Source organism: Salvelinus alpinus, chromosome 1, assembly GCF_045679555.1.
Source record: "Salvelinus alpinus chromosome 1, SLU_Salpinus.1, whole genome shotgun sequence".
NCBI classification, from domain to species: Eukaryota; Metazoa; Chordata; class Actinopteri; order Salmoniformes; family Salmonidae; genus Salvelinus; species Salvelinus alpinus.
In genome coordinates this window covers 23,561,211-23,579,293 of record NC_092086.1, presented here as the reverse complement: position 1 = coordinate 23,579,293, position 18,083 = coordinate 23,561,211, and the positions used below count along the sequence as shown (strand labels likewise).

The window sequence follows — 18,083 nt, the reverse complement described above, 5'->3', positions numbered from 1 at the left end:
TCAGTGTTCACAGTGGAATTCTATCCAGTCAATCCTGTACTAACAGTCATACTGTAGATCAGTGTTCACAGTGGAATTCTATCTAGTCAGTCCTGTACTAACAGTCATACTGTAGATCAGTGTTCACAGTGGAATTCTATCCAGTCAGTCCTGTACTAACAGTCATACTGTAGATCAGTGTTCACAGTGGAATTATATCCAGTCAGTCCTGTACTAACAGTCATACTGTAGATCAGTGTTCACAGTGGAATTCTATCTAGTCAGTCCTGTACTAACAGTCATACTGTAGATCAGTGTTCACAGTGGAATTCTATCCAGTCAGTCCTGTACTAACAGTCATACTGTAGATCAGTGTTCACAGTGGAATTCTATCCAGTCAGTCCTGTACTAACAGTCATACTGTAGATCAGTGTTCACAGTGGAATTCTATCCAGTCAGTCCTGTACTAACAGTCATACTGTAGATCAGTGTTCACAGTGGAATTCTATCCAGTCAGTCCTGTACTAACAGTCATACTGTAGATCAGTGTTCACAGTGGAATTCTATCCAGTCAGTCCTGTACTAACAGTCATACTGTAGATCAGTGTTCACAGTGGAATTCTATCCAGTCAGTCCTGTACTAACAGTCATACTGTAGATCAGTGTTCACAGTGGAATTCTATCTAGTCAGTCCTGTACTAACAGTCATACTGTAGATCAGTGTTCACAGTGGAATTCTATCTAGTCAGTCCTGTACTAACAGTCATACTGTAGATCAGTGTTCACAGTGGAATTCTATCTAGTCAGTCCTGTACTAACAGTCATACTGTAGATCAGTGTTCACAGTGGAATTCTATCCAGTCAGTCCTGTACTAACAGTCATACTGTAGATCAGTGTTCACAGTGGAATTCTATCCAGTCAGTCCTGTACTAACGTCATACTGTAGATCAGTGTTCACAGTGGAATTCTATCCAGTCAGTCCTGTACTAACAGTCATACTGTAGATCAGTGTTCACAGTGGAATTCTATCTAGTCAGTCCTGTACTAACAGTCATACTGTAGATCAGTGTTCACAGTGGAATTCTATCCAGTCAGTCCTGTACTAACAGTCATACTGTAGATCAGTGTTCACAGTGGAATTCTATCTAGTCAGTCCTGTACTAACAGTCATACTGTAGATCAGTGTTCACAGTGGAATTCTATCCAGTCAGTCCTGTACTAACAGTCATACTGTAGATCAGTGTTCACAGTGGAATTCTATCTAGTCTGTCCTGTACTAACTGTCATACTGTAGATCAGTGTTCACAGGGGAATTCTATCCAGTCAGTCCTGTACTAACAGTCATACTGTAGATCAGTGTTCACAGTGGAATTCTATCCAGTCAGTCCTGTACTAACAGTCATACTGTAGATCAGTGTTCACAGTGGAATTCTATCTAGTCAGTCCTGTACTAACAGTCATACTGTAGATCAGTGTTCACAGTGGAATTCTATCCAGTCAGTCCTGTACTAACAGTCATACTGTAGATCAGTGTTCACAGTGGAATTCTATCTAGTCAGTCCTGTACTAACAGTCATACTGTAGATCAGTGTTCACAGTGGAATTCTATCTAGTCAGTCCTGTACTAACAGTCATACTGTAGATCAGTGTTCACAGTGGAATTCTATCTAGTCAGTCCTGTACTAACAGTCATACTGTAGATCAGTGTTCACAGTGGAATTCTATCCAGTCAGTCCTGTACTAACAGTCATACTGTAGATCAGTGTTCACAGTGGAATTCTATCCAGTCAGTCCTGTACTAACAGTCATACTGTAGATCAGTGTTCACAGTGGAATTCTATCCAGTCAGTCCTGTACTAACAGTCATACTGTAGATCAGTGTTCACAGTGGAATTCTATCCAGTCAGTCCTGTACTAACAGTCATACTGTAGATCAGTGTTCACAGTGGAATTCTATCTAGTCTGTCCTGTACTAACAGTCATACTGTAGATCAGTGTTCACAGGGGAATTCTATCCAGTCAGTCCTGTACTAACAGTCATACTGTAGATCAGTGTTCACAGTGGAATTCTATCTAGTCAGTCCTGTACTAACAGTCATACTGTAGATCAGTGTTCACAGTGGAATTCTATCTAGTCAGTCCTGTACTAACAGTCATACTGTAGATCAGTGTTCACAGTGGAATTCTATCCAGTCAGTCCTGTACTAACAGTCATACTGTAGATCAGTGTTCACAGTGGAATTCTATCCAGTCAGTCCTGTACTAACAGTCATACTGTAGATCAGTGTTCACAGTGGAATTCTATCTAGTCAGTCCTGTACTAACAGTCATACTGTAGATCAGTGTTCACAGTGGAATTCTATCTAGTCAGTCCTGTACTAACAGTCATACTGTAGATCAGTGTTCACAGTGGAATTCTATCCAGTCAGTCCTGTACTAACAGTCATACTGTAGATCAGTGTTCACAGTGGAATTCTATCTAGTCAGTCCTGTACTAACAGTCATACTGTAGATCAGTGTTCACAGTGGAATTCTATCCAGTCAGTCCTGTACTAACAGTCATACTGTAGATCAGTGTTCACAGTGGAATTCTATCTAGTCTGTCCTGTACTAACAGTCATACTGTAGATCAGTGTTCACAGGGGAATTCTATCCAGTCAGTCCTGTACTAACAGTCATACTGTAGATCAGTGTTCACAGTGGAATTCTATCCAGTCAGTCCTGTACTAACAGTCATACTGGTCCCTTGTGGCTCAGTTGGTAGAGCATGGCGCTTGCAACGCCAGGGTTGTGGGTTCATTCCCCACGGGGGGACCAGGATGAATATGTATGAACTTTCCAATTTGTAAGTCGCTCTGGATAAGAGCGTCAGCTAAATGACTTAAATGTAAATGTAATACTGTAGATCAGTGTTCACAGTGGAATTCTATCCAGTCAGTCCTGTACTAACAGTCATACTGTAGATCAGTGTTCACAGTGGAATTCTATCCAGTCAGTCCTGTACTAACAGTCATACTGTAGATCAGTGTTCACAGTGGAGTTCTATCCAGTCAGTCCTGTACTAACAGTCATACTGTAGATCAGTGTTCACAGTGGAATTCTATCTAGTCAGTCCTGTACTAACAGTCATACTGTAGATCAGTGTTCACAGTGGAATTCTATCCAGTCAGTCCTGTACTAACAGTCATACTGTAGATCAGTGTTCACAGTGGAATTCTATCCAGTCAGTCCTGTACTAACAGTCATACTGTAGATCAGTGTTCACAGTGGAATTCTATCCAGTCAGTCCTGTACTAACAGTCATACTGTAGATCAGTGTTCACAGTGGAATTCTATCCAGTCAATCCTGTACTAACAGTCATACTGTAGATCAGTGTTCACAGTGGAATTCTATCTAGTCAGTCCTGTACTAACAGTCATACTGTAGATCAGTGTTCACAGTGGAATTCTATCCAGTCAGTCCTGTACTAACAGTCATACTGTAGATCAGTGTTCACAGTGGAATTATATCCAGTCAGTCCTGTACTAACAGTCATACTGTAGATCAGTGTTCACAGTGGAATTCTATCTAGTCAGTCCTGTACTAACAGTCATACTGTAGATCAGTGTTCACAGTGGAATTCTATCCAGTCAGTCCTGTACTAACAGTCATACTGTAGATCAGTGTTCACAGTGGAATTCTATCCAGTCAGTCCTGTACTAACAGTCATACTGTAGATCAGTGTTCACAGTGGAATTCTATCCAGTCAGTCCTGTACTAACAGTCATACTGTAGATCAGTGTTCACAGTGGAATTCTATCCAGTCAGTCCTGTACTAACAGTCATACTGTAGATCAGTGTTCACAGTGGAATTCTATCCAGTCAGTCCTGTACTAACAGTCATACTGTAGATCAGTGTTCACAGTGGAATTCTATCCAGTCAGTCCTGTACTAACAGTCATACTGTAGATCAGTGTTCACAGTGGAATTCTATCTAGTCAGTCCTGTACTAACAGTCATACTGTAGATCAGTGTTCACAGTGGAATTCTATCTAGTCAGTCCTGTACTAACAGTCATACTGTAGATCAGTGTTCACAGTGGAATTCTATCTAGTCAGTCCTGTACTAACAGTCATACTGTAGATCAGTGTTCACAGTGGAATTCTATCCAGTCAGTCCTGTACTAACAGTCATACTGTAGATCAGTGTTCACAGTGGAATTCTATCCAGTCAGTCCTGTACTAACGTCATACTGTAGATCAGTGTTCACAGTGGAATTCTATCCAGTCAGTCCTGTACTAACAGTCATACTGTAGATCAGTGTTCACAGTGGAATTCTATCTAGTCAGTCCTGTACTAACAGTCATACTGTAGATCAGTGTTCACAGTGGAATTCTATCCAGTCAGTCCTGTACTAACAGTCATACTGTAGATCAGTGTTCACAGTGGAATTCTATCTAGTCAGTCCTGTACTAACAGTCATACTGTAGATCAGTGTTCACAGTGGAATTCTATCCAGTCAGTCCTGTACTAACAGTCATACTGTAGATCAGTGTTCACAGTGGAATTCTATCTAGTCTGTCCTGTACTAACTGTCATACTGTAGATCAGTGTTCACAGGGGAATTCTATCCAGTCAGTCCTGTACTAACAGTCATACTGTAGATCAGTGTTCACAGTGGAATTCTATCCAGTCAGTCCTGTACTAACAGTCATACTGTAGATCAGTGTTCACAGTGGAATTCTATCTAGTCAGTCCTGTACTAACAGTCATACTGTAGATCAGTGTTCACAGTGGAATTCTATCCAGTCAGTCCTGTACTAACAGTCATACTGTAGATCAGTGTTCACAGTGGAATTCTATCTAGTCAGTCCTGTACTAACAGTCATACTGTAGATCAGTGTTCACAGTGGAATTCTATCTAGTCAGTCCTGTACTAACAGTCATACTGTAGATCAGTGTTCACAGTGGAATTCTATCTAGTCAGTCCTGTACTAACAGTCATACTGTAGATCAGTGTTCACAGTGGAATTCTATCCAGTCAGTCCTGTACTAACAGTCATACTGTAGATCAGTGTTCACAGTGGAATTCTATCCAGTCAGTCCTGTACTAACAGTCATACTGTAGATCAGTGTTCACAGTGGAATTCTATCCAGTCAGTCCTGTACTAACAGTCATACTGTAGATCAGTGTTCACAGTGGAATTCTATCCAGTCAGTCCTGTACTAACAGTCATACTGTAGATCAGTGTTCACAGTGGAATTCTATCTAGTCTGTCCTGTACTAACAGTCATACTGTAGATCAGTGTTCACAGGGGAATTCTATCCAGTCAGTCCTGTACTAACAGTCATACTGTAGATCAGTGTTCACAGTGGAATTCTATCTAGTCAGTCCTGTACTAACAGTCATACTGTAGATCAGTGTTCACAGTGGAATTCTATCTAGTCAGTCCTGTACTAACAGTCATACTGTAGATCAGTGTTCACAGTGGAATTCTATCCAGTCAGTCCTGTACTAACAGTCATACTGTAGATCAGTGTTCACAGTGGAATTCTATCCAGTCAGTCCTGTACTAACAGTCATACTGTAGATCAGTGTTCACAGTGGAATTCTATCTAGTCAGTCCTGTACTAACAGTCATACTGTAGATCAGTGTTCACAGTGGAATTCTATCTAGTCAGTCCTGTACTAACAGTCATACTGTAGATCAGTGTTCACAGTGGAATTCTATCCAGTCAGTCCTGTACTAACAGTCATACTGTAGATCAGTGTTCACAGTGGAATTCTATCTAGTCAGTCCTGTACTAACAGTCATACTGTAGATCAGTGTTCACAGTGGAATTCTATCCAGTCAGTCCTGTACTAACAGTCATACTGTAGATCAGTGTTCACAGTGGAATTCTATCTAGTCTGTCCTGTACTAACAGTCATACTGTAGATCAGTGTTCACAGGGGAATTCTATCCAGTCAGTCCTGTACTAACAGTCATACTGTAGATCAGTGTTCACAGTGGAATTCTATCCAGTCAGTCCTGTACTAACAGTCATACTGGTCCCGTGTGGCTCAGTTGGTAGAGCATGGCGCTTGCAACGCCAGGGTTGTGGGTTCATTCCCCACGGGGGGACCAGGATGAATATGTATGAACTTTCCAATTTGTAAGTCGCTCTGGATAAGAGCGTCAGCTAAATGACTTAAATGTAAATGTAATACTGTAGATCAGTGTTCACAGTGGAATTCTATCCAGTCAGTCCTGTACTAACAGTCATACTGTAGATCAGTGTTCACAGTGGAATTCTATCCAGTCAGTCCTGTACTAACAGTCATACTGTAGATCAGTGTTCACAGTGGAGTTCTATCCAGTCAGTCCTGTACTAACAGTCATACTGTAGATCAGTGTTCACAGTGGAATTCTATCTAGTCAGTCCTGTACTAACAGTCATACTGTAGATCAGTGTTCACAGTGGAATTCTATCCAGTCAGTCCTGTACTAACAGTCATACTGTAGATCAGTGTTCACAGTGGAATTCTATCCAGTCAGTCCTGTACTAACAGTCATACTGTAGATCAGTGTTCACAGTGGAATTCTATCCAGTCAGTCCTGTACTAACAGTCATACTGTAGATCAGTGTTCACAGTGGAATTCTATCCAGTCAATCCTGTACTAACAGTCATACTGTAGATCAGTGTTCACAGTGGAATTCTATCTAGTCAGTCCTGTACTAACAGTCATACTGTAGATCAGTGTTCACAGTGGAATTCTATCCAGTCAGTCCTGTACTAACAGTCATACTGTAGATCAGTGTTCACAGTGGAATTATATCCAGTCAGTCCTGTACTAACAGTCATACTGTAGATCAGTGTTCACAGTGGAATTCTATCTAGTCAGTCCTGTACTAACAGTCATACTGTAGATCAGTGTTCACAGTGGAATTCTATCCAGTCAGTCCTGTACTAACAGTCATACTGTAGATCAGTGTTCACAGTGGAATTCTATCCAGTCAGTCCTGTACTAACAGTCATACTGTAGATCAGTGTTCACAGTGGAATTCTATCCAGTCAGTCCTGTACTAACAGTCATACTGTAGATCAGTGTTCACAGTGGAATTCTATCCAGTCAGTCCTGTACTAACAGTCATACTGTAGATCAGTGTTCACAGTGGAATTCTATCCAGTCAGTCCTGTACTAACAGTCATACTGTAGATCAGTGTTCACAGTGGAATTCTATCTAGTCAGTCCTGTACTAACAGTCATACTGTAGATCAGTGTTCACAGTGGAATTCTATCCAGTCAGTCCTGTACTAACAGTCATACTGTAGATCAGTGTTCACAGTGGAATTCTATCTAGTCAGTCCTGTACTAACAGTCATACTGTAGATCAGTGTTCACAGTGGAATTCTATCTAGTCAGTCCTGTACTAACAGTCATACTGTAGATCAGTGTTCACAGTGGAATTCTATCTAGTCAGTCCTGTACTAACAGTCATACTGTAGATCAGTGTTCACAGTGGAATTCTATCCAGTCAGTCCTGTACTAACAGTCATACTGTAGATCAGTGTTCACAGTGGAATTCTATCCAGTCAGTCCTGTACTAACAGTCATACTGTAGATCAGTGTTCACAGTGGAATTCTATCCAGTCAGTCCTGTACTAACAGTCATACTGTAGATCAGTGTTCACAGTGGAATTCTATCCAGTCAGTCCTGTACTAACAGTCATACTGTAGATCAGTGTTCACAGTGGAATTCTATCTAGTCTGTCCTGTACTAACAGTCATACTGTAGATCAGTGTTCACAGGGGAATTCTATCCAGTCAGTCCTGTACTAACAGTCATACTGTAGATCAGTGTTCACAGTGGAATTCTATCTAGTCAGTCCTGTACTAACAGTCATACTGTAGATCAGTGTTCACAGTGGAATTCTATCTAGTCAGTCCTGTACTAACAGTCATACTGTAGATCAGTGTTCACAGTGGAATTCTATCCAGTCAGTCCTGTACTAACAGTCATACTGTAGATCAGTGTTCACAGTGGAATTCTATCCAGTCAGTCCTGTACTAACAGTCATACTGTAGATCAGTGTTCACAGTGGAATTCTATCTAGTCAGTCCTGTACTAACAGTCATACTGTAGATCAGTGTTCACAGTGGAATTCTATCCAGTCAGTCCTGTACTAACAGTCATACTGTAGATCAGTGTTCACAGTGGAATTCTATCCAGTCAGTCCTGTACTAACAGTCATACTGTAGATCAGTGTTCACAGTGGAATTCTATCCAGTCAGTCCTGTACTAACAGTCATACTGTAGATCAGTGTTCACAGTGGAATTCTATCTAGTCAGTCCTGTACTAACAGTCATACTGTAGATCAGTGTTCACAGTGGAATTCTATCCAGTCAGTCCTGTACTAACAGTCATACTGTAGATCAGTGTTCACAGTGGAATTCTATCTAGTCAGTCCTGTACTAACAGTCATACTGTAGATCAGTGTTCACAGTGGAATTCTATCTAGTCAGTCCTGTACTAACAGTCATACTGTAGATCAGTGTTCACAGTGGAATTCTATCTAGTCAGTCCTGTACTAACAGTCATACTGTAGATCAGTGTTCACAGTGGAATTCTATCCAGTCAGTCCTGTACTAACAGTCATACTGTAGATCAGTGTTCACAGTGGAATTCTATCCAGTCAGTCCTGTACTAACAGTCATACTGTAGATCAGTGTTCACAGTGGAATTCTATCCAGTCAGTCCTGTACTAACAGTCATACTGTAGATCAGTGTTCACAGTGGAATTCTATCCAGTCAGTCCTGTACTAACAGTCATACTGTAGATCAGTGTTCACAGTGGAATTCTATCTAGTCTGTCCTGTACTAACAGTCATACTGTAGATCAGTGTTCACAGGGGAATTCTATCCAGTCAGTCCTGTACTAACAGTCATACTGTAGATCAGTGTTCACAGTGGAATTCTATCTAGTCAGTCCTGTACTAACAGTCATACTGTAGATCAGTGTTCACAGTGGAATTCTATCTAGTCAGTCCTGTACTAACAGTCATACTGTAGATCAGTGTTCACAGTGGAATTCTATCCAGTCAGTCCTGTACTAACAGTCATACTGTAGATCAGTGTTCACAGTGGAATTCTATCCAGTCAGTCCTGTACTAACAGTCATACTGTAGATCAGTGTTCACAGTGGAATTCTATCTAGTCAGTCCTGTACTAACAGTCATACTGTAGATCAGTGTTCACAGTGGAATTCTATCTAGTCAGTCCTGTACTAACAGTCATACTGTAGATCAGTGTTCACAGTGGAATTCTATCCAGTCAGTCCTGTACTAACAGTCATACTGTAGATCAGTGTTCACAGTGGAATTCTATCTAGTCAGTCCTGTACTAACAGTCATACTGTAGATCAGTGTTCACAGTGGAATTCTATCCAGTCAGTCCTGTACTAACAGTCATACTGTAGATCAGTGTTCACAGTGGAATTCTATCTAGTCTGTCCTGTACTAACAGTCATACTGTAGATCAGTGTTCACAGGGGAATTCTATCCAGTCAGTCCTGTACTAACAGTCATACTGTAGATCAGTGTTCACAGTGGAATTCTATCCAGTCAGTCCTGTACTAACAGTCATACTGGTCCCGTGTGGCTCAGTTGGTAGAGCATGGCGCTTGCAACGCCAGGGTTGTGGGTTCATTCCCCACGGGGGGACCAGGATGAATATGTATGAACTTTCCAATTTGTAAGTCGCTCTGGATAAGAGCGTCAGCTAAATGACTTAAATGTAAATGTAATACTGTAGATCAGTGTTCACAGTGGAATTCTATCCAGTCAGTCCTGTACTAACAGTCATACTGTAGATCAGTGTTCACAGTGGAATTCTATCCAGTCAGTCCTGTACTAACAGTCATACTGTAGATCAGTGTTCACAGTGGAGTTCTATCCAGTCAGTCCTGTACTAACAGTCATACTGTAGATCAGTGTTCACAGTGGAATTCTATCTAGTCAGTCCTGTACTAACAGTCATACTGTAGATCAGTGTTCACAGTGGAATTCTATCCAGTCAGTCCTGTACTAACAGTCATACTGTAGATCAGTGTTCACAGTGGAATTCTATCCAGTCAGTCCTGTACTAACAGTCATACTGTAGATCAGTGTTCACAGTGGAATTCTATCCAGTCAGTCCTGTACTAACAGTCATACTGTAGATCAGTGTTCACAGTGGAATTCTATCCAGTCAATCCTGTACTAACAGTCATACTGTAGATCAGTGTTCACAGTGGAATTCTATCTAGTCAGTCCTGTACTAACAGTCATACTGTAGATCAGTGTTCACAGTGGAATTCTATCCAGTCAGTCCTGTACTAACAGTCATACTGTAGATCAGTGTTCACAGTGGAATTATATCCAGTCAGTCCTGTACTAACAGTCATACTGTAGATCAGTGTTCACAGTGGAATTCTATCTAGTCAGTCCTGTACTAACAGTCATACTGTAGATCAGTGTTCACAGTGGAATTCTATCCAGTCAGTCCTGTACTAACAGTCATACTGTAGATCAGTGTTCACAGTGGAATTCTATCCAGTCAGTCCTGTACTAACAGTCATACTGTAGATCAGTGTTCACAGTGGAATTCTATCCAGTCAGTCCTGTACTAACAGTCATACTGTAGATCAGTGTTCACAGTGGAATTCTATCCAGTCAGTCCTGTACTAACAGTCATACTGTAGATCAGTGTTCACAGTGGAATTCTATCCAGTCAGTCCTGTACTAACAGTCATACTGTAGATCAGTGTTCACAGTGGAATTCTATCCAGTCAGTCCTGTACTAACAGTCATACTGTAGATCAGTGTTCACAGTGGAATTATATCTAGTCAGTCCTGTACTAACAGTCATACTGTAGATCAGTGTTCACAGTGGAATTCTATCTAGTCAGTCCTGTACTAACAGTCATACTGTAGATCAGTGTTCACAGTGGAATTCTATCTAGTCAGTCCTGTACTAACAGTCATACTGTAGATCAGTGTTCACAGTGGAATTCTATCCAGTCAGTCCTGTACTAACAGTCATACTGTAGATCAGTGTTCACAGTGGAATTCTATCCAGTCAGTCCTGTACTAACGTCATACTGTAGATCAGTGTTCACAGTGGAATTCTATCCAGTCAGTCCTGTACTAACAGTCATACTGTAGATCAGTGTTCACAGTGGAATTCTATCTAGTCAGTCCTGTACTAACAGTCATACTGTAGATCAGTGTTCACAGTGGAATTCTATCCAGTCAGTCCTGTACTAACAGTCATACTGTAGATCAGTGTTCACAGTGGAATTCTATCTAGTCAGTCCTGTACTAACAGTCATACTGTAGATCAGTGTTCACAGTGGAATTCTATCCAGTCAGTCCTGTACTAACAGTCATACTGTAGATCAGTGTTCACAGTGGAATTCTATCTAGTCTGTCCTGTACTAACTGTCATACTGTAGATCAGTGTTCACAGGGGAATTCTATCCAGTCAGTCCTGTACTAACAGTCATACTGTAGATCAGTGTTCACAGTGGAATTCTATCCAGTCAGTCCTGTACTAACAGTCATACTGTAGATCAGTGTTCACAGTGGAATTCTATCCAGTCAGTCCTGTACTAACAGTCATACTGTAGATCAGTGTTCACAGTGGAATTCTATCCAGTTAGTCCTGTACTAACAGTCATACTGTAGATCAGTGTTCACAGTGGAGTTCTATCCAGTCAGTCCTGTACTAACAGTCATACTGTAGATCAGTGTTCACAGTGGAATTCTATCCAGTCAGTCCTGTACTAACAGTCATACTGTAGATCAGTGTTCACAGTGGAATTCTATCCAGTCAGTCCTGTATTAACAGTCATGCTGTAGATCAGTGTTCACAGTGGAATTCTATCTAGTCAGTCCTGTACTAACAGTCATACTGTAGATCAGTGTTCACAGTGGAATTCTATCTAGTCAGTCCTGTACTAACAGTCATACTGTAGATCAGTGTTCACAGTGGAATTCTATCCAGTCAGTCCTGTACTAACAGTCATACTGTAGATCAGTGTTCACAGTGGAATTCTATCCAGTCAGTCCTGTACTAACAGTCATACTGTAGATCAGTGTTCACAGTGGAATTCTATCCAGTCAATCCTGTACTAACAGTCATACTGTAGATCAGTGTTCACAGTGGAATTCTATCCAGTCAGTCCTGTACTAACAGTCATACTGTAGATCAGTGTTCACAGTGGAATTCTATCTAGTCAGTCCTGTACTAACAGTCATACTGTAGATCAGTGTTCACAGTGGAATTCTATCCAGTCAGTCCTGTACTAACAGTCATACTGTAGATCAGTGTTCACAGTGGAATTCTATCCAGTCAGTCCTGTACTAACAGTCATACTGTAGATCAGTGTTCACAGTGGAATTCTATCCAGTCAGTCCTGTACTAACAGTCATACTGTAGATCAGTGTTCACAGTGGAATTCTATCCAGTCAGTCCTGTACTAACAGTCATACTGTAGATCAGTGTTCACAGTGGAATTCTATCCAGTCAGTCCTGTACTAACAGTCATACTGTAGATCAGTGTTCACAGTGGAATTCTATCTAGTCAGTCCTGTACTAACAGTCATACTGTAGATCAGTGTTCACAGTGGAATTCTATCCAGTCAGTCCTGTATTAACAGTCATACTGTAGATCAGTGTTCACAGTGGAATTCTATCCAGTCAGTCCTGTACTAACAGTCATACTGTAGATCAGTGTTCACAGTGGAATTCTATCCAGTCAGTCCTGTACTAGCAGTCATACTGTAGATCAGTGTTCACAGTGGAATTCTATTCAGTCAGTCCTGTACTAACAGTCATACTGTAGATCAGTGTTCACAGTGGAATTCTATCCAGTCAGTCCTGTACTAACAGTCTTACTGTAGATCAGTGTTCACAGTGGAATTCTATCTAGTCAGTCCTGTACTAACAGTCATACTGTAGATCAGTGTTCACAGTGGAATTCTATCCAGTCAGTCCTGTACTAACAGTCATACTGTAGATCAGTGTTCACAGTGGAATTCTATCCAGTCAGTCCTGTACTAACAGTCATACTGTAGATCAGTGTTCACAGTGGAATTCTATCCAGTCAGTCCTGTACTAACAGTCATACTGTAGATCAGTGTTCACAGTGGAATTCTATCCAGTCAGTCCTGTACTAACAGTCATACTGTAGATCCAACAGGACAGTGACCAGTGGATCAGTACTGCAGCTGCCATTTGAGATGTGATCAGGCAGGGTGGTCTATGTATTCTGGGGGGTGTCACCATCCGCATCGACACAGTTCTGTGAGCTCCCTCCACACACACGTGAGTGCACACTAAGACACACACACACACACACACACACACACACACACACACACACACACACACACACACACACACACACACACACACACACACACACACACACACACACACACACACGACGCTGTGTAACTCACTCTAGTCATGACAGCATGGTAAAGAATGCAGAGGCCGAGGCACAACAGAGATATCACTTCAAACCCACAGGCCGGAGTCTCAGATCCTTTCAGTGTATTGAATGAATGGAGATATGCTCTGATGGGCCACCTCAGAGCCATGCAGTCGCCCAGCTCAAAGGGAACTGTTGATATCAGGGCTGTGTAGCGCTGTGGCAGCCTGAATGAGAGGTGTGTGTGGGACGTAGAGGGACAATCACAGAGAATGGACGGTGCTCAGTGCGCCACTATTAGGCTGGAGATGGGACACCCAGATCTGACCCTGACTCAACAAGAACTCTCTCTCTTATAAGAGTGAGTCATAGTCTGAATCTTCCCTTCTCTCTCTCTCTCTCCCTTTCTCTCTACTGGTCCTCTCTCACCTTCTCGCTCTATTTCATTCTACACTACCTCTCTCTTTCTCCTCCCTATCTCTCTCCCCTTCTCTCTTTCTTTCTACACCCCTCTCTCTTTTTCCTCCCTATCTCTCTCCCCTTCTCTCTTTCTTTCTACACCACTCTCTCTTTCTCCTCCCTATCTCTCTCCCCTTCTCTCTTTCTTTCTACACCACTCTCTCTTTCTCCTCCCTATCTCTCTCCCCTTCTCTCTTTCTTTCTACACCACTCTCTCTTTCTCCTCCCTATCTCTCTCCCCTTCTCTCTACACCACTCTCTCTTTCTCCTCCCTATCTCTCTCCCCTTCTCTATTTCATTCTACACCACTCTCTCTTTCTCCTCCCTATCTCTCTCCCCTTCTCTCTTTCTTTCTACACCCTTCTCTCTTTCTCCTTCCTATCTCTCTCCCCTTCTCTCTTTCTTTCTACACCACTCTCTCTTTCTCTTCCCTCTCTCTCTCTCTTTCTCCTCCCTCTCTTCTCTCTCTCCCTCTCTCTTCCCCCTCCCTCTGTGAGAAGGTGAAGGGGAGCATTGTATTTGTCTGTGTGTGGATGTGGATGGCAGAGTACCAGTAGACAGGCAGATGTGCTGATGAGCCGATAAGGAGAGTAGTAGGCAGGACTTCAGCCAACATGTACAGCCGAATACGCACAACGTCAAGAAAGACAGGTACTCACAACTTACAGCCAACGTACAGCCAAATACGCACAACGTCAAGAAAGACAGGTACTCACAACTTACAGCCAAATACGCACAACGTCAAGAAAGACAGGTACTCACAACTTACAGCAAATGTACAGCCAAATACGCACAACGTCAAGAAAGACAGGGACTCACAACTTACAGCCAAATACGCATAACGTCAAGAAAGACAGGTACTCACAACTTACAGCCAAATACGCACAACGTCAAGAAAGACAGGTACTCACAACTTACAGCCGAATACGCATAACGTCAAGAAAGACAGGTACTCACAACTTACAGCCAATGTACAGCCAAATACGTACAACGTCAAGAAAGACAGGTACTCACAACTTACAGCCAAATACGCACAACGTCAAGAAAGACAGGGACTCACAACTTACAGCCAATGTACAGCCAAATACGCACAGCGTCAAGAAAGACAGGGACTCACAACTTACAGCCAATGTACAGCCAAATATGTACAACGTCAAGAAAGACAGGTACTCACAACTTACAGCCAAATACGCACAACGTCAAGAAAGACAGGTACTCTCAACTTACATCCAATGTACAGCCAAATACGCACAACGTCAAGAAAGACAGGGACTCACAACTTACAGCCAAATACGCACAACGTCAAGAAAGACAGGGACTCACAACTTACAGCCAATGTACAGCCAAATACGCACAGCGTCAAGAAAGACAGGGACTCACAACTTACAGCCAATGTACAGCCAAATATGTACAACGTCAAGAAAGACAGGTACTCACAACTTACAGCCAAATACGCACAACGTCAAGAAAGACAGGTACTCTCAACTTACATCCAATGTACAGCCAAATACGCACAACGTCAAGAAAGACAGGGACTCACAACTTACAGCCAAATACGCACAACGTCAAGAAAGACAGGTACTCACAACTTACAGCCAAATACGCACAACGTCAAGAAAGACAGGTACTCACAACTTACAGCCAAATACGCACAACGTCAAGAAAGACAGGTACTCACAACTTACAGCCAAATACACACAACGTCAAGAAAGACAAGTACTCACAACTTACAGCCAAATACGAACAACGTCAAGAAAGACAGGTACTCACAACTTACAGCCAAATACGCACAACGTCAAGAAAGACAGGTACTCACAACTTACAGCCAAATACGCACAACGTCAAGAAAGACAGGGACTCACAACTTACAGCCAATGTACAGCCAAATACGCACAACGTCAAGAAAGACAGGGACTCACAACTTACAGCCAAATACGCACAACGTCAAGAAAGACAGGTACTCACAACTTACAGCCAAATACGCACAACGTCAAGAAAGATAGGTACTCACAACTTACAGCCAATGTACAGCCAAATACGCACAACGTCAAGAAAGACAGGTACTCACAACTTACAGCCAAATACGCACAACGTCAAGAAAGATAGGTACTCACAACTTACAGCCAATGTACAGCCAAATACGCACAACGTCAAGAAAGACAGGGACTCACAACTGTGATGTGTTGGCCGTCAATGGCCTAAATCATAGGAGAGATACGGGCCAGCCTCAGGCCCAGGCACCACAGACACACAGACAGGTTGAGGCCTGGTTTAGCAGGCTGATTCTGCTGCAATACTGGCTCAGCTTCAAGGTACAGGGGCCGGATTCACAAAACCTTCTTAAAACCTTTCTAGCCCCGGCGTTCCGCTAGCGGAACTCCTCCCACATTCCACTGAAAAGGCAGAGCGCGAAATTCAAAAAATATTTTTTTGAAATATTTAACTTTCACACATTAACAAGTCCAATACAGCTAATGAAAGATACACATCTTGTGAATCCAGCCAACATGTCCGATTTTTTTAAATGTTTTACAGGGAAAACACAATATATATTTATGTTAGCTCACCAACAAATAGAAAAAAGCACAGACATTTTTCACAGCACAGGTAGCATGCACAAAATCAACCAAACTAACCTAGAACAAACCAAAGAAACCAAGAAACAACTTCATCAGATGAGAGTCTTATAACATGTTATACAATAAATCTATGTTTTGTTCGAAAAATGTGCATATTTCAGGTATAAATCATAGTTTACATTGCGGCTACAATCAGAAATTGCACCGAAAGCAGCCAGAATAATTACAGACACCAACGTGACATACCGAAATACTCATCATAAAACATTTCTGAAAAATACATGGTGTATAGCAAATGAAAGACAAAGATCTTGTGAATACAGCCAATATTTCCGATTTTTTTAAGTGTTTTACAGCGAAAACACAATATAGCATTATATTAGCTTACTACAATAGCCTACCACACTACCGCATTCATTCATCAAGGCATGTTAGCGATAGCAATAGGCACGTTAGCGTTAGCGAATAAACCAGCAAAAGATATTAAATTTCACTAACCTTCATAAACCTTCCTCAGATGACAGTCCTATAACATCAGGTTATACATACACTTATGTTTTGTTCGAAAATGTGCATATTTAGAGCTGAAATCTGTGGTTATACAATGTGCTAACGTAGCATATTTTTCCCAGAATGTGCGGATATTTCTATTAGACTCTCACCTATTCTGACCAAATAGCTATTCATAAACATTACAAAAAAATACATGTTGTATAGGAAACGATAGATCCATTAGTTCTTAATGCAATCGCAGTGTTAGAATTCTAAAAATATCTTCATTACGACATAAGACTTAGTTATGGTAAGGGAATAACCAAAACCTGAGCGCAAAGCTACTAGTACACAGTTCGACAGATATATGAAATAGCATCACAAAATGGTTCCTACCTTTGCTGATCTTCCATCAGAATGTTGTACAAGGGGTCCTTTGTCCAGAACCGTCGTTGTTTGGATTCAGAACGTCCTCTTTCCCTCTTGAATTAGCAAGCACACTGGCCAGGTGGTGCTAACCTCTCCTTCGTGAACAAACGCAAACGACGCAACACGCCTAACGTCCCGAATAAATTTCAATAGTCTAATAAAACTATATTGAAAAAACATACTTTACGATGATATTGTGACATGTATCAAATAAAATCAAAGCCGGAGAGAGTATTCGCCCATAACGACAGCTTTCCAGTAGGCAATAACAGGTCCCAACACGCGCCTTGCAGAGAACAGAAAATGGGGGACACGTTGTTCCAAGAGGGTTTATTCAACCTCAGACCGAGATAATCAACTCATTTTTCCTCTCACTTCCTCTTGACATCCAGGGGAAGGTGTATGACGTGCACGTATAGTCATACGTATCATGCCCATTTATAGGCAGCCACTTGAACACAGCATCGATTTCAGACTTTCCACTTCCTGGTCAGAAAGTGTGCTGCCAAATGAGTTGTGTTTTACCCACAGACAAAATTCAAACGGTTTTAGAAACTAGAGAGTGTTTTCTATCCAATAGTAATAATAATATGCATATTGTACGAGCAAGAATTGAGTACGAGGCCGTTTAAATTGGGCACGATTTTCCCCCAAAGTGAAAACAGCACCCCCTGTCCTCATCAGGTTAAGAACACATTTC

General features: G+C 41.7%; 1 long non-coding RNA gene across 2 annotated transcripts in view; it reads left to right on the top strand.

Annotated features, from left to right (window-relative positions):
• LOC139571608 (uncharacterized) overlaps positions 1-18,083 on the top strand; it is a 175,404-nt gene that overhangs the window by 150,480 nt on the left and 6,841 nt on the right. The window contains exon 4 of one of the 2 annotated variants that reach the window (XR_011674326.1): positions 13,182-13,302. The exons of the other annotated variant lie outside the window; for it this stretch is intronic. This is a non-coding gene — a long non-coding RNA (uncharacterized lncRNA). Of the gene's footprint in view, positions 1-13,181; positions 13,303-18,083 lie in introns of those variants that run through there. 2 annotated transcript variants of the gene reach the window in all.